General features: G+C 51.8%; 1 protein-coding gene across 1 annotated transcript in view; it reads right to left on the bottom strand.

Moving 5' to 3' along the window:
* Positions 1 to 16,111, bottom strand: part of LOC115118089 (E3 ubiquitin-protein ligase SH3RF3-like) — a 39,233-nt gene extending 23,122 nt beyond the window's left edge. The window contains exons 1-2 of the mRNA XM_065018368.1: positions 15,770 to 16,111; positions 8,286 to 8,708 (exon numbers count right to left, since the gene is read on the bottom strand). The gene's annotated coding sequence lies outside the window, so the exon portion shown is untranslated. The remainder of the gene's footprint in view (positions 1 to 8,285; positions 8,709 to 15,769) is intronic.
* Between the last annotated feature and the right edge of the window lie 1,690 nt (positions 16,112 to 17,801).

Here is a 17,801-nt window from a genome sequence, read left to right as displayed (position 1 = left end):
TCCTATGAGGGATCAACAGAGACAGAGGGGTGCTCTGGACCCTCCCCCTCCTCCTCTTTCTACTCCTCCTATGAGGGATCAACAGAGAGACAGAGGGGTGCTCTGGACCCTCCCCCTCCTCCTCCTCCTCTTTCTACTCCTCCTATGAGGGATCAACAGAGACAGAGGGGTGCTCTGGACCCTCCCCCTCCTCCTCTTTCTACTCCTCCTATGAGGGATCAACAGAGAGACAGAGGGGTGCTCTGGACCCTCCCCCTCCTCCTCTTTCTACTCCTCCTATGAGGGATCAACAGAGAGACAGAGGGGTGCTCTGGACCCTCCCCCTCCTCCTCTTTCTGCTCCTCCTATGAGGGATCAACAGAGACAGAGGGGTGCTCTGGACCCTCCCCCTCCTCCTCTTTCTACTCCTCCTATGAGGGATCAACAGAGAGACAGAGGGGTGCTCTGGACCCTCCCCCTCCTCCTCTTTCAATTCCTCCTATGAGGGATCAACAGAGAGACAGAGGGGTGCTCTGGACCCTCCCCCTCCTCCTCTTTCTACTCCTCCTATGAGGGATCAACAGAGAGACAGAGGGGTACTCTGGACCCTCCCTCTCCTCCTCCTCTTTCTACTCCTCCTATGAGAGATCAACAACGAGACAGAGGGGTGCTCTGGACCCTCCCCCTCCTCCTCCTCTTTCTACTCCTCCTATGAGGGATCAACAGAGAGACAGAGGGGTGCTCTGGACCCTCCCCCTCCTCCTCCTCCTCTTTCTACTCCTCCTATGAGGGATCAACAGAGGGACAGAGGGGTGCTCTGGACCCTCCCCCTCCTCCTCCTCTTTCTACTCCTCCTATGAGGGATCAACAGAGAGACAGAGGGGTGCTCTGGACCCTCCTCCTCCTCCTCCTCTTTCTACTCCTCCTATGAAGGATCAACAGAGAGACAGAGGAGTGCTCTGGACCCTCCCCCTCCTCCTCCTCCTCCTCCTCTTTCTACTCCTCCTATGAAGGATCAACAGAGAGACAGAGGGGTACTCTGGACCCTCCCCCTCCCCTCCTCCTCTTTCTACTCCTCCTATGAGGGATCAACAGAGAGACAGAGGGGTGCTCTGGACCCTCCCCCTCCTCCTCCTCCTCCTCCTCTTTCTACTCCTCCAATGAGGGATCAACAGAGAGACAGAGGGGTGCTCTGGACCCTCCCCCTCCTCCTCCTCTTTCTACTCCTCCTATGAGGGATCAACAGAGAGACAGAGGGGTGCTCTGGACACTCCCCCTCCTCCTCCTCTTTCTACTCCTCCTATGAGGGATCAACAGAGAGACAGAGGAGTGCTCTGGACCCTCCCCCTCCTCCTCCTCTTTCTACTCCTCCTATGAGGGATCAACAGAGAGACAGAGGGGTGTGCTGGACCCTCCCCCTCCTCCTCTTTCTACTCCTCCTATGAGGGATCAACAGAGAGACAGAGGGGTACTCTGGACCCTCCCCCTCCTCCTCCTCCTCTTTCTACTCCTCCTATGAGGGATCAAAGAGAGACAGAGGGGTGCTCTGGACCCTCCCCCTCCTCCTCCTCCTCTTTCTACTCCTCCTATGAGGGATCAACAGAGGGACAGAGGGGTGCTCTGGACCCTCCCCCTCCTCCTCCTCTTTCTACTCCTCCTATGAGGGATCAACAGAGAGACAGAGGGGTGCTCTGGACCCTCCTCCTCCTCCTCCTCTTTCTACTCCTCCTATGAAGGATCAACAGAGAGACAGAGGAGTGCTCTGGACCCTCCCCCTCCTCCTCATCCTCCTCCTCTTTCTACTCCTCCTATGAAGGATCAACAGAGAGACAGAGGGGTACTCTGGACCCTCCCCTCCCCTCCTCCTCTTTCTACTCCTCCTATGAGGGATCAACAGAGAGACAGAGGGGTGCTCTGGACCCCCTCCCCTCCTCCTCCTCCTCCTCTTCTACTCCTCCAATGAGGGATCAACAGAGAGACAGAGGGGTGCTCTGGACACTCCCCTCCTCCTCCTCTTTCTACTCCTCCTATGAGGGATCAACAGAGAGACAGAGGAGTGCTCTGGACCCTCCCCCTCCTCCTCCTCTTTCTACTCCTCCTATGAGGGATCAACAGAGAGACAGAGGGTGCTCTGGACCCTCCCCTCCTCCTCCTCCTCTTTCTACTCCTCCTATGAGGGATCAACAGAGAGACAGAGGGGTACTCTGGACCCTCCCCCTCCTCCTCCTCCTCTTTCTACTCCTCCTATGAGGGATCAACAGAGAGACAGAGGGGTGCTCTGGACCCTCCCCCTCCTCCTCCTCTTTCTACTCCTCCTATGAGGGATCAACAGAGAGACAGTGGGGTGCTCTGGACCCTCCTCCTCCTTCTCTTCATCCCTGCCTGAGAGCATGAGTCTACATCTGCACATGATTCTCTCCCTCCCTGACATGTATAACTGCAGGGCAGAGCAGTGATGTTTCTATTTAATCAAAGTCATTATCTTAAAGGGTAGGTCAGCTGGCAACAGTCAATGAGAAGGAGGATGCAGGACTCTGCAGTGTGACCATTTTACTCACATATACGGCTAAATATTTTGCCGTGCGACCTGGACTATCAGTGTACCTAAAAATAAGAGTTTTTTTTAAAAGTCTCCCACCTCCAATAAAATGTGTTCCTAAATTCCTTTTAATGAGTTACAATTCATATAATGAAATCAATTGAAATAAATAAATGAGGCCCTAATCTATAGATTTCACATAACTGGGCTGGGGAGCAGCCATGTGTGGGCTTGGTAGGGCATAGGTCCACCCACTTGGGAGCCAGGTCCAGCCAATCAGAATGAGACATCTGTAGCATTATGTTGTGTGACAAAACTGCATATTTTAAAGAGACCTTTTATTGTCCCCGGCACAAGGTGCACCTGTGTAATGGTCATGCTGTTTAATCAGCTTCTTGATATGCCACATCTGTCAGGTTGTCACACCCTGGTCGAAGTATTTTGTATTTATCTTCATGTATTGGGTCAGGCCAGGGTGTGGCATGGGGTTTTTGTAATTGTGGTGTGTTTGTCTTGGGGTTTTGGTGGTGGTATTGGGATTGTAGCTTAGTGGGTTATCTAGCAAAGTCTATGGCTGTCTGGAGTGGTTCTCAATCAGAGGCATGTGCTTATCGTTGTCTCTGATTGGGAACCATATTTAGGCAGCCATATTCTTTGAGTTTGTCGTGGGTGATTGTCCTTAGTGTCTTTGTTCCTGTCGCTGTGTTAGTTGACAAGTATAGGCTGTTTCGGTTTTTCGTTACGTTTATTGTTTTTGTAGTGTTTGTATTATTTCGTGTTTACGTTTGTTTGATTTAACATGGATCGCAATCTACACGCTGCGTTTTGGTCCGACTCTCCTTCACCACACCTAGAAAACCGTTACAGAATCACCCACCACCAACGGACCAAGCAGCGTGTTAACAGGCAGGAGCCACAGCAGAGGCAGCAGCAGCAGGAGCAGCAGCAGCTGCAGTGGGAGAGGCTGCACCACCTGGAGAAATGGACATGGGAGGAAGAACTGGACGGTAAAGGACCCTGGGCTCAGCCTGGAGAATATCGCCGCCCCAAGGAAGAACTGTAGGCGAAGAAAGCGGAGAGGCGCTGGTATGAGGAGGCAGCACGGCGACGCGGATGGAAGCCTGAGAGTCAGCCCCAAAAATGTATTGGGGGGGGGAGCTCAGGGAGAGTGTGGCAGAATCAGGAGTCAGACCTGAGCCAACTCTCCCTGTTTATCGTGAGGAGCCAAGGAGGAGACCAGAACCAGAGCCGGTGTTGGAGGTGAGCGAAGCAGAGACTGTGAAGGAGTTAATGGGGAAATTGGAGGAGAGAGAAATGAGGGAGTTGCTGTGTTGGTGGTTTAAGCATGGAATTCGCCCGACGGAACGTGTCAGGGATTTGATGGCACCTGAGTTAGCGCTCCATACTCGTCCTGAGGTGCGTGTTAGTCGGCTGGTGAAGTTGGTGCCAGCCTCACGCACCAGGCCTCCTGTGCACACCCCTAGGCATGCATGTCCTGTGCCAGCACTGCTCTCAAGATCTCCAGTACGCCTTCACGGTCTAGCCCTTCCTGTGTCACCTCCACACCCCAGCCCTCCGGTAGCAGCTGCCCGCACCAGGCTTCCTGTGCGTGTCCTCGGTTCAGTTCCACCAGTGCCAGCACCACGCATCAGGCCTACAGTGCGTCTCGCCTCTCCAGCGCTGTCGGAGCCTTCTTCCTCTACAGCGCTGCTGGAGTCTCCTGTCTGTTCAGCGCAGCCAGAGCTGTCAGCCTGCATGGAGCAGTCAGAGCTGCCAGCCTTCATGGAGCAGCCAGAGCTGCCAGTCTGCATGGAGCAGCCAGAGCTGCCAGTCTGCATGGAGCAGCCAGAGCTGCCAGTCTGCATGGAGCAGCCAGAGCTGCCAGTCTGCATGGAGCAGCCAGAGCTGCCAGTCTGCATGGAGCAGCCAGAGCTGTCAGTCTGCATGGAGCAGCCAGAGCTGTCAGTCTGCATGGAGCAGCCAGATATGTCAGTCTGCATGGAGCAGACAGAGATGTCAGTCTGCAAAGAGCTGTCAGTCTGCAAGGAGCCGCCAGTCTGCCCAGCGCCGCCAGTGCCGCCAGTCTGCCCAGCGCCGCCAGTGCCGCCAGTCTGCCCAGCGCCGCCAGTGCCCCCAGTCTGCCCAGCGCCGCCAGTCTGCCCAGCGCCGCCAGTCTGCCCAGCGTCGCCAGTCTGCCCAGCGTCGCCAGTCTGCCAAGCGCTGCCAGTCTGCCAAGCGCTGCCAGTCTGCCCAGCGCTGCCAGTCTGCCCAGCGTCGCCAGTCTGTCAGGATCAGTTAGATCCACCAGTCAGCCAGGATCCACCAGTCTGCCAGGATCCGCCAGAAGTGCCAGTCAGCCAGGATCCGCCAGAAGTGCCAGTCGGCCAGGATCCGCCAGTCGGCCAGGATCCGCCAGTCGGCCAGGATCCGCCAGTCGGCCAGGATCCGCCAGAACTTCCAGTCGGCCAGGATCTGCCAGTCAGCCAGGATCCGCCAGTCAGCCAGGATCCGCCAGTCAGCCAGGATCCACCAGTCAGCCAGGATCCGCCAGATCTGCTAGTCAGCCATGATCCGCCAGTCAGCCAGGATCTGCCAGTCTGCCAGGATCTGCCGGAACCACCAGCCAGCCAGGATCTGGTAGATCCATCAACCTGCCTGAGCTTCCTCTCACTCCCGAGCTTCCTCTCACTCCCGAGCTTCCTCTCACTCCCGAGCTTCCTCTCACTCCCGAGCTTTCTCTCACTCCCGAGCTTTCTCTCACTCCCGAGCTTTCTCTCACTCCCGAGCTTTCCCTCAGTCCCGAGCTGCTCTTCAGTCCAGTGGGTTTCTGGGTGAGGACTACTAGGCCATGGTCGGCGGCGAGGGTGGACTATCCAGGGACGCGAGGAGAGGGGACTAAGACATTGACTGAGTGGGGTCCACGTCCCGCGCCGGAGCCGCCACCATGGACAGACGCCCACCCGGACCCTCCCTATTGTTTTGAGGTGCGTTCGGGAGTCCGCACCTTAGGGGGGGGGGGTTCTGTCACGCCCTGGTCGAAGTATTTTGTATTTATCTTCATGTATTGGGTCAGGCCAGGGTGTGGCATGGGGTTTTTGTAATTGTGGTGTGTTTGTCTTGGGGTTTTGGTGGTGGTATTGGGATTGTAGCTTAGTGGGTTATCTAGCAAAGTCTATGGCTGTCTGGAGTGGTTCTCAATCAGAGGCAGGTGCTTATCGTTGTCTCTGATTGGGAACCATATTTAGGCAGCCATATTCTTTGAGTTTGTCGTGGGTGATTGTCCTTAGTGTCTTTGTTCCTGTCGCTGTGTTAGTTGACAAGTATAGGCTGTTTCGGTTTTTCGTTACGTTTATTGTTTTGTAGTGTTTGTACTATTTCGTGTTTACGTTTGTTTGATTAAACATGGATCGCAATCTACACGCTGCGTTTTGGTCCGACTCTCCTTCACCACACCTAGAAAACCGTTACACAGGTGGATGGATTTTCTTGACAAAGGAGAAATGCTCACTAACACGGATGTAAACAGATTTGTTAATAACATTTGAGAGAAATAAGATTTGTGTGTGCATGGAAAAAAATATGCAATATTTTATATCAGTTCATGAAACATGGGACCAACACTTTACATGTTGCATTTATATTTTTGTTCAGTATTAAAAAAAAGTTCAGTGCAGAGCCCTGAGGTTTGAAATTAAATCTCTGCAGGTGTGTTTTTGTGTTGGTAAGGATGGCATAGCACTAGCGTCAGAATAACCTGCTTTGAAACGACTAAGGCTACACAGCATAGTACAGTTTCACTTTGGGTTAAAAGGTAGAGGATTCATTTCTTTATCTGGGACCAGGTACAACATAACACACGTTAGGTACTGCACCCGAGTTAGCGTAGCTGCGTAGCTAACTCTGCACCAGCAGTCCAGATGATGTTTATGGTACACCAAGGAAGGTCAAGGTTGTTGTGCCCTCCATCTCTTCTCAGATGCACCTCTGCTAAATGAGCACCTGGGAAGCATCGTTAAGCACCCTTCCTGTCTGTGTCTCCATACCAAATTGCACCCTACATAGTACACTACGTTTGACCAGAGCCCTGGTCTATATAGGGGTATAGGGTCCCATTTTGGACACAGGTGTATTCCATCTCCCAGGCCAGACCACAGGAGGACCATGCAATGTACTTTCAGACTGCTGCTCATCAGCTTTAGGAAAGCCTGGCCTCTTACTAAAAACTCTGATTGGAATCTGGGCTTCCCTGCTGTTTCCTATACAGCTTCCTTGCTGTTTCCTATACAGCTTCCTTGCTGTTTCCTATACACTATGCTCCATCTTCCAATACCTCCTATCTATCATTCACTCCCTCCATCTATCTATCATTCACTCCCTCCCTCTATCTATCATTCACTCCCTCCATCTATCTATCATTCACTCCCTCCCTCTATCTATCATTCACTCCCTCCATCTATCTATCATTCACTCCCTCCATCTATCTATCATTCACTCCCTCCATCTATCTATCATTCACTCCCTCCTATCTATCATTCACTCCCTCCATCCATCTATCATTCACTCCCTCCATCTATCTATCATTCACTCCCTCCCTCTATCTATCATTCACTCCCTCCATCTATCTATCATTCACTCCCTCCATCCATCTATCATTCACTCCCTCCATCTATCTATCATTCACTCCCTCCATCTATCTATCATTCACTCCCTCCATCTATCTATCATTCACTCCCTCCATCTATATATCATTCACTCCATCTATCTATCATTCACTCCCTCCATCTATCTATCATTCACTCCCTCCATCTATCTATCATTCACTCCCTCCATCTATCTATCATTCACTCCCTCCATCTATCTATCATTCACTCCCTCCATCTATCTATCATTCACTCCCTCCATCTATCTATCATTCACTCCCTCCATCCATCTATCATTCACTCCCTCCATCCATCTATCATTCACTCCCTCCATCCATCTATCATTCACTCCCTCCATCTATATATCATTCACTCCATCTATCTATCATTCACTCCCTCTATCTATCTATCATTCACTCCCTCCATCTATCTATCATTCACTCCCTCCATCCATCTATCATAGTTATCCTGTAAACAGCCTGTGTTAAAGGACTAGTTAGTCTGAAAACAGACGGTCTTAAAGGACTGGTTAGTCTGAAAACAGACGGTCTTAAAGGACTGGTTAGTCTGAAAACAGACGGTCTTAAAGGACTAGTTAGTCTGAAAACAGACGGTCTTAAAGGACTAGTTAGTCTGAAAACAGCCTGTGTTAAAGGACTAGTTAGTCTGAAAACAGACGGTCTTAAAGGACTAGTTAGTCTGAAAACAGACGGTCTTAAAGGACTAGTTAGTCTGAAAACAGTGTAGATATGGATATGAAAGGAAAACTGAGAGAAAGAAGAGGGTGGAAGACAGGAGAATAGGAGGAGATGAGGAGAGGAGGAGATAAGGCAAGGAAGGAGAGGGGTGGGGACGTGTTCTCTCTCTAGTCGATGAAAACCCTGGCATTCCACAGAGATCTTGAGACAACAGCAATAGAGAGACAGTTTATAGGGGAATTCCAAGGAGGAAGAATATAACCAACAGCAAACCAGATCGGACTATGTAAGAAGCACAAAGTCAACACCAAGACACTAAGCAACAGAGTAAATGGCTTTAAGCTTTATCCAAATCCTCTACGCTCCCCTGCACGCACGCACACGCACGCACACACGCACACACACACACACACACATCTGAGGACTCACCTTTTGTGACAGGTGTCCGCCAGTGCTTCGCTTCACGCGCTGGGAGGTCACACCTGAGCCTGAGCGGTTAGAGGAGCTGTGATTGGCAGAGGGGGGGGGCTGGTTCAGGCTGTTGAAGGCACTAACGCTGGGTGGCTGAGCCTGCCCCTGGGTCGGCTGGTACACACTGTTGATATTAGCAGCTTGTTAGGTTTTTTTCCTGGGTGGTGGTGGGGGGGGGGATTGAGAGCAGAAATATTGGGGGTCTTTGTGGGGCTCTGGGGGCAGGTTGAAGCAGGTTGTCCAGTTGGGGTTTGTTGAGTCACCGGTCCCGCTGTTGCTAAACCCACTCTCACTCCTGATCCATGGGCAAGATCCAGCCGAGATGTCACTCCCCTTCCAAGGCTTTCCCTCCAGAAGCTTGGCTGCTGCCGCTGTGATTGGCTAGGAGAGAAGAAACACATTACAGGATCCGAGAGAGAGAGAGAGAGATGGAGAGAGACTGAGAGTGACCGAGAGGACACAGAGAGAGACAGAGCCAGAGAGAGAGAGAGAGAGAGAGACAGAGAGAGACCGAGAGAGACCAAGAGGACACATAGAGAGAGACAGAGAGAAAGAGAGAGAGCGAGAGAGACACAGAGAGAGAGACAGAGAGAGAGAGAGAGAGAGAAAGGAAGAGACCGAGAGAGTGAGAGACAGAGTGACAGGGAGAGATGGAGAGACCGAGAGAGAGTGATAGAGAGACCGAGTGTGAGAGAAAGTGAGAGAACATACATAGAGAACCCACTCACTCCTATTCTCTCTGTGAAAATGAAACACATTACAGGATCTGAGAGAGAGAGACACAGAGAGAGTGAGAGACCGAGAGAGTGAGAAACCGAGAGAGTGAGAGACAGGGAGAGGCCGAGTGACAGGGAGAGACCGAGAGAGTGAGAGACCGAGAGACAGAGAGAGACCGAGTGACAGAGAGAGACCGAGAGAGTGAGAGACCGAGAGACAGGGAGAGACTGAGAGACCGAGTGACAGGGAGAGATGAGGGACTGAGAGACCGAGTGACAGGGAGAGACCGAGAGAGTGAGTAACCGAGTGACAGGGAGAGACTGAGAGACCGAGTGACAGGGAGAGATGAGGGACTGAGAGACTGAGTGACAGGGAGAGACCTAGTGACAGGGAGAGACCGAGAGACTGAGAGAGACCTAGTGACAGGGAGAGACTGAGAGACCGAGTGACAGGGAGAGATGAGGGACTGAGAGACTGAGTGACAGAGAGAGACCTAGTGACAGGGAGAGACCGAGAGACCGAGTGACAGGGAGAGACGAGGGACTGAGAGACCTAGTGACAGGGAGAGACCGAATGACAGGGAGAGACTGAATGACAGGGAGAGACCGAGTGACTGAGAGACCGAGTGACAATGAGAGACTGAGAAAGTGAGAGACCGAGTGACAGGGAGTGACCGAGTGACAGGGAGAGACCGAGAGACTGAGAGACCGAGTGACAATGAGAGACTGAGAGAGTGAGAGACCGAGTGACAGGAAGAGACCGAGTGACAGGAAGAGACCGAGGGACTGAGAGAGACCGAGTGACAGGGAGAGACTGAGAGACCGAGTGACAGAGAGAGACCTAGTGACAGGGAGAGACCGAGTGACAGGGAGTGACTGTGAGACCGAGTGACAAGGTGAGACCGAATGACAGGGAGAGACCGAGTGACAGGGAGAGACCGAATGACAGGGAGAGACTGAATGACAGGGAGAGACCGAGTGACAATGAGAGACTGATATGAGAGACCGAGTGACAGGGAGAGATGAGGGACTGAGAGACCGAGTGACAGGGAGAGACCGAATGACAGGGAGAGACTGAATGACAGGGACAGACCGAGTGACAATGAGAGACTGATATGAGAGACCGAGTGACAGGGAGAGACCGAGAGAATGAGAGACCGAGTGACAGGGAGAGACGGAGTGACAGGGAGAGACCGAGAGAGAGTGATAGAGAGACCGAGTGTGAGAGAAAGTGAGAGAACATACATAGAGAACCCACTCACTCCTATTCTCTCTGTGAAAATGAAACACATTACAGGATCTGAGAGAGAGAGACACAGAGAGAGAGTGAGAGACCGAGAGAGTGAGAAACCGAGAGAGTGAGAGACAGGGAGAGGCCGAGTGACAGGGAGAGACCGAAAGAGTGAGAGACCGAGAGACAGAGAGAGACCGAGTGACAGAGAGAGACCGAGAGAGTGAGAGACCGAGAGACAGGGAGAGACCGAGAGAGTGAGTGACCGAGTGACAGGGAGAGACTGAGAGACCGAGTGACAGGGAGAGATGAGGGACTGAGAGACCGAGTGACAGGGAGAGACTGAGAGAGTGAGTGACCGAGTGACAGGGAGAGACTGAGAGACCGAGTGACAGGGAGAGATGAGGGACTGAGAGACCGAGTGACAAGGAGAGACTGAGTGACAAGGAGAGACCAAATGACAGGGAGAGACTGAGAGACCGAGTGACAGGGAGAGATGAGGGAGTGAGAGACTGAGTGACAGGGAGAGACTGAGAGACCGAATGACAGAGAGAGACCTAGTGACAGGGAGAGACCGAGAGACCGAGTGACAGGGAGAGACGAGGGACTGAGAGACCGAGTGACAGGGAGAGACCGAATGACAGGGAGAGACTGAATGACAGGGAGAGACCGAGTGACAGGGAGAGACCGAATGACAATGAGAGACTGAGAGTGACAATGAGAGACTGAGAGAGTGAGAGACCGAGTGACAGGGAGTGACCGAGTGACAGGGAGAAACCGAGAGACTGAGAAACCGAGTGACAATGAGAGACTGAGAGAGTGAGAGACCGAGTGACAGGGAGAGACCTAGTGACAGGGAGAGACCGAGAGACTGAGAGAGACCGAGTGACAGGGAGAGACTGAGAGACCGAGTGACAGAGAGAGACCTAGTGACAGGGAGAGACCTAGTGACAGGGAGAGACCGAGTGACAGGGAGTGACTGTGAGACCGAGTGACAAGGAGAGACCGAATGACAGGGAGAGACTGAATGACAGGGAGAGACCGACTGACAGGGAGAGACTGAATGACAGGGAGAGACTGAATGACAGGGAGAGACTGTGAGACCGAGTGACAGGGAGAGACCGAGAGAGTGAGAGACTGAGAGACAGGGAGAGACCGAGAGAGTGAGTGACCGAGTGACAGGGAGAGACTGAGAGACCGAGTGACAGGGAGAGATGAGGGACTGAGAGACCGAGTGACAGGGAGTGACCGAGTGACAAGGAGAGACTGAGTGACAAGGAGAGACCAAATAACAGGGAGAGACTGAGAGACCGAGTGACAGGGAGAGATGAGGGACTGAGAGACCTAGTGACAGGGAGAGACCAAATGACAGGGAGAGACTGAATGACAGGGAGAGACCGAGTGACTGAGAGACCGAGTGACAATGAGAGACTGAGAGAGTGAGAGACCGAGTGACAGGGAGAGATGAGGGACTGAGAGACTGAGTGACAGGGAGAGACTGAGAGACCGAATGACAGAGAGAGACCTAGTGACAGGGAGAGACCGAGAGACCGAGTGACAGGGAGAGACGAGGGACTGAGAGACCTAGTGACAGGGAGAGACCAAATGACAGGGAGAGACTGAATGACAGGGAGAGACCGAGTGACTGAGAGACCGAGTGACAATGAGAGACTGAGAGAGTGAGAGACCGAGTGACAGGGAGAGATGAGGGACTGAGAGACCGAGTGACAGGGAGAGACCGAATGACAGGGAGAGACTGAATGACAGGGAGAGACTGAATGACAGGGAGAGACCGAGTGACAATGAGAGACTTATATGAGAGACTGAGTGACAGGGAGAGACCGAGAGAATGAGAGACCGAGTGACAAGGAGAGACCGAGAGAGTGAGAGACCGAGTGACAGGGAGAGACCGAGAGACTGAGTGACAGGGAGAGACCGAGAGACTGAGAGACCGAGTGACAAGGAGAGACCGATAGAGTGAGAGACCGAGAGAATGAGAGACTGAGTGACAGGGAGAGACTGAGAGAGTGAGAGACTGAGTGACAGGGAGAGACTGAGAGACTGAGTGACAGGGAGAGACCGAGAGACTGAGAGACCGAGTGACAAGGAGAGACCGAGAGAGTGAGAGACCGAGTGACGGGGAGAGACCGAGAGACTGAGTGACAGGAAGAGACTGAGAGACTGAGAGACCGAGTGAAAAGGAGAGACCGAGAGAGTGAGAGACTTAGTGACAGGGAGAGGCCAAGAGAGTGAGAGACCGAGAGAGTGAGAGACCGAGTGACAGGGAGAGACTGAGTGAGAGGGAAAGACTGAGAGAGTGAGAGATCGAATGACAGGGAGAGACCGAGAGACTGAGTGACAGGGAGAGACCGAGAGACTGAGAGACAGGGAGAGACTGAGAGACTGAGGGACCGAGTGACAAGGAGAGACCGAGAGAGTGAGAGACCGAGTGACGGGGAGAGACCGAGAGACTGAGTGACAGGGAGAGACCGAGAGACTGAGAGACCGAGTGACAAGGAGAGACCGATAGAGTGAGAGACCGAGAGAATGAGAGACTGAGTGACAGGGAGAGACTGAGAGAGTGAGAGACTGAGTGACAGGGAGAGACTGAGAGACTGAGTGACAGGGAGAGACCGAGACACTGAGAGACAGGGAGAGACCGAGAGACTGAGAGACTGAGAGACCGAGTGACAAGGAGAGACCGAGAGAGTGAGAGACCGAGTGACGGGGAGAGACCGAGAGACTGAGTGACAGGAAGAGACTGAGAGACTGAGAGACCGAGTGAAAAGGAGAGACCGAGAGAGTGAGAGACTTAGTGACAGGGAGAGGCCAAGAGAGTGAGAGACCGAGAGAGTGAGAGACCGAGTGACAGGGAGAGACTGAGTGAGAGGGAAAGACTGAGAGAGTGAGAGATCGAATGACAGGGAGAGACCGAGAGACTGAGTGACAGGGAGAGACCGAGAGACTGAGAGACAGGGAGAGACTGAGAGACTGAGGGACCGAGTGACAAGGAGAGACCGAGAGAGTGAGAGACCGAGTGACGGGGAGAGACCGAGAGACTGAGTGACAGGGAGAGACCGAGAGAGTGAGAGACCTAGTGACAGGGAGAGGCCAAGAGAGTGAAAGACCGAGAGAGTGAGAGACCGAGTGACAGGTAGAGACCGAGTGACAGGTAGAGACCGAGTGACAGGGAGAGACAGAGTGACAGGGAGAGACAGAGTGACAGGTAGAGACCGAGAGAGTGAGAGACCGAGTGACAGGGAGAGACCGAGAGAGTGAGAGACCGAGTGAAAGGGAGAGACCGAGAGAGTGAGAGACCGAGTGAAAGGGAGAGACCGAGTGACAGGGAGAGACCGAGTGACAGGTAGAGACCGAGTGAGTGAAAGCCCGAGTGAAAGGGATAGACCAAGAGAGTGAGAGACCGAGGGACAGTGAGAGACCGAGTGACAGGGAGAGACCAAGAGAGTGAGAGACCGAGTGACAGGGAGAGACCGAGAGAGTGAGAGACCGAGTGACAGGGAGAGACCGAGAGACAGGAAATCCTCCTTCCTTCCTCCCTCCTCCCGCTCCTTCCTCCCTCCTCCCGCTCCCGCCTCCTCTCCCTCTCCCTCCTCCTCTCCCTCTCCCTCCTCCTCTCCCTCCTCCTCTCCTCTCCCTCCTCCTCTCCTCTCCCTCCTCCCGCTCCCTCCTCCTCTCCCTCTTCCCTCTCCCTCCTCCTCTCCCTCTTCCCTCTCCCTCCTCCTACTTCTCCCTCCTCCCTCTCCCTCCTCCTACTTCTCCCTCCTCCTACTTCTCCCTCCTCCCTCTCCCTCCTCCCTCCTCCTTCTCCCTCCTCCCTCCTCCTTCTCCCTCCTCTCCCCTCCCTCCTCCTTCTCCCTCCTCCTTCTCCCTCCTCTCCCCTCCCTCCTCCTTCTCCCTCCTCCCTCCTCCTTCTCCCTCCTCCCTCCTCCTCTCCCTCCTCCCTCCTCCTTCACCCTCTCTCAGCCACTTTACCTGCCATCCCTTGGATCACCACTGTGGTCATCTCTGATCTGTGACGCAGCTGTTTTAAAGAAGCCTGTATTCTCTCACTCCTTAGCAGTCATGCTGCACTTGTTGGCTCTCTTGGCTCTCTAGGCTCTCTAGGCAGTTAGGCAGGCAGGCAGGCAGAAAAGCCCCCGTTGAGGCAGGCAGTCAGTCGTGACGGATGTTGAGACAAGCAGGAGGCAGAGTGGAGCAGAGTGATGCTGCTACACAGGCAGAGCAGGTGAGCAGGGAAGCAGAGGAGAGGAAAGAGGAGAGGAGATATGAGAGGAAACATGAGGAGAGGAAAGAGGAGAGGAGATATGACAGGAAACATGAGGAAAGAGGAGGAGAGGAAAGAGGAGAGGAGATATGAGAGGAAACATGAGGAGAGGAAAGAGGAGAGGAGATATGAGGAGAAGAAAGAGTAGAGGAAAGAGGAGAGGAAAGAGTAGAGGAAAGAGTAGAGAGAGGAAAGAGGAGAGGAAAGAGGAGAGGAGATTTGAGGAGAGGAGATGAAAGAGTAGAGGAGATATGAGGAGAGGAAAGAGTAGAGGAAAGAGGAGAGGAAAGAGGAGAGGAAAGAGTAGAGGAGATATGAGGAGAGGAAAGAGCAGAGGAAAGAGTAGAGGAAAGAGTAGAGGAAAGAATAGAGGAAAGAATAGAGGAAAGAGTAGAGGAAAGAGGAGAGGAGATATGAGGAGAGGAAAGAATAGAGGAAAGAGTAGAGGAAAGAGGAGAGGAAAGAGGAGAGGAAAGAGGAGAGGAAAGAATAGAGGAAAGAGGAGAGGAAAGAGGAGAGGAAAGGGGAGAGGAAAGAGTAGAGGAAAGAGGAGAGGAAAGAGGAGAGGAAAGAGTAGAGAGAGGAAAGAGGAGAGGAAACATGAGGAAAGAGGAGAGGAGATATGAGATGTAACATCAGGACAGAGAGGAGAGGAAAGAGGAGAGGAAAGAGGAGAGGAAAGAGAAGGAGGAGAGGAAAGAAGAGGAGGTAGGAGGAAAGAAGAGGAGGTAGGAGGAAAGAAGAGGAGAGGAAAGAGGAGGAGAGGAGGAGGAGAGGAGGAGAGGAAAGAAGAGGAGGTAGGAGGAAAGAGAGTGTTAGATAGAAGAAAGGAAGGTTAAATATAGAACAGAAGAGTGGCATATAGGAAAGGAGGAAAGAGAAGAGGGCCCTTGGTAGAAGTAGTGCTCTTTATAGGGATCAGGGAGCAATTTGAGCCAGACTCAGTAGGGAGAGCAGGATTTGCTCTATTCGCCTCACTACACTGCAGTGCAGAAGGCCTGACATTTAAGTATTAATCAAGGAGGAGAGATTTGAGAGGAATCAAAGTACTGCCCCAGCACTGAGCCAGTATTAACCACATTAAAGACTTTATTACATAATACCAATGTATAGGGTCCTGAGAGGGTAGGTATCACAACGTTGATCATATCTAACCGCACGGTACTCTCACTATACACGACATAGACAGATAGGAACAGAAAGGACTAACCTCAGTGAACTGGAAAGGGAAAATGACAACTTTGTCTCTCCAGCTTTCCTTCAATCCAGTTTTCATTCGCTCCTCTGATGACCGTGAGGACGTCTCCCTGGAATTCAGGACAAGAGTGAAGAAACAGAGAGAGCGATAGAGAGAAGGAGAGAGAGAGAGAGAGAAGCAGAGAGAGAGAGAAGGAGAGAGAGAGAAGGAGAGAGAGAGAGAGGAGAGAGAGTAAGAGTGAGTAAGAAGGAGAGAGAGTAAGAGTGAGTAAGAAGCACCACGTGTTTAGAACAGAACATAGAGAGTGCTATGCATGCAGAAGGAACCACTCAGAGGAGCTCCCCACTCCCACCCTCTTCCTCCCTCCCTTCAGCACATTCTGGCATCCACTCTGTCTGTAGGCCTCTTCTCTCTCTCTCTCTCTCTCTCTCTCTCTCTCTCTCTCTCTCTCTCTCTCTCTCCTCTACAGCCCCTCTCTCCCTCTCTTTGTACAGCCTCTCTCTCTCTCTCTCAAGGGGCTTTCTTGGCATGGGAAACATATTTTAACATTGCTAAAGCAAGTGAACTAGATAATATACAGAAGTCAAATAAACAATCAAAATGAACAGTAAACATTACACTCACAGAAGTTCCAAAAGACTAAAGACAGGTCAAATGTCATATTATGTCTATATACAGTGTTGTAACGATGTGCAAATGGTTAAAATACAAAAGAGAAAATAAATGTTTTTACAATGGTGTTTGTTCTTCACTGGTTGACCTTTTCTTCCGGCAACAGGTCCCAAATCTTGCTGCTGTGATGGCACACTGTGGTATTTCACCCAGTAGATATGGGAGTTTATCAAAATCGGGTTTGTTTATGAATTCTTAGTGGATCAGTGTAATCTGAGGGAAATATGTGTCTCTAATATGGTCATACATTGCACAGGAGGTTAGGAAGTGCAGCTCAGTTTCCACCTCATTTTGTGGGCAGTGTTCAGAGCCTGTCTTCTCTTGAGAGCCATGTCTGCCTACGGTGGCCTTTCTCAATAGCAAGGCTATGCTCACTGAGTCTGTACATAGTCAAATCTTTCCTTATGTTTGGGTCAGTCACAGTGGGCAGGTATTCTGCCACTGTGTACTCTCTGTTTAGGGTCAGTCACAGTGGTCAGGTATTCTGCCACTATGTACTCTCTGTTTAGGGTCAGTCACAGTGGTCAGGTATTCTGCCACTATGTACTCTGTTTAGGGTCAGTCACAGTGGTCAGGTATTCTGCCACTGTGTACTCTCTGTTTAGGGTCAGTCACAGTGGTCAGGTATTCTGCCACTATGTACTCTGTTTAGGGTCAGTCACAGTGGTCAGGTATTCTGCCACTGTGTACTCTCTGTTTAGGGTCAGTCACAGTGGTCAGGTATTCTGCCACTGTGTACTCTCTGTTTAGGGTCAGTCACAGTGGTCAGGTATTCTGCCACTATGTACTCTGTTTAGGGTCAGTCACAGTGGTCAGGTATTCTGCCACTATGTACTCTCTGTTTAGGGTCAGTCACAGTGGTCAGGTATTCTGCCACTATGTACTCTCTGTTTAGGGTCAGTCACAGTGGTCAGGTATTCTGCCACTATATACTCTCTGTTTAGGGTCAGTCACAGTGGTCAGGTATTCTGCCACTATGTACTCTCTGTTTAGGGCCAAGTAACATTCTTAAGTGCTTTATTTTTTTTGTTAAATCTTTCCAATGTGTCAAGGAATTCTTTTTTAGTTTTTCTCATGATTTAGTTGCGTCTAATTGTGTTGCTGTCCTGGGGCTCTGTGGGGTCTGTTTGTGAACAGAGCCCCAGGACCAGCTTGCTTAGGGGACTGTCACGTTCGTCATAACGATGAGACCAAGGCACAGCGTGACTGAAATACATTCTTCTTTTATTAAACTGTATGTTGAAGAGGGTGGGGCTTAAGCTGCATCCCTTCTCACCCCACGGCCCTGTGGGAAGAAATGTGTGTTTTTTTGCCTATTTTAACCACACACTTGTTTGTGTACATTGATTTTATAATATTGCATGTTTTTACC

Source organism: Oncorhynchus nerka, linkage group LG5 (genome assembly GCF_034236695.1).
Source record: "Oncorhynchus nerka isolate Pitt River linkage group LG5, Oner_Uvic_2.0, whole genome shotgun sequence".
Lineage (NCBI taxonomy): Eukaryota > Metazoa > Chordata > Actinopteri > Salmoniformes > Salmonidae > Oncorhynchus > Oncorhynchus nerka.
This window is presented reverse-complemented; position numbering and strand designations above follow the sequence as displayed.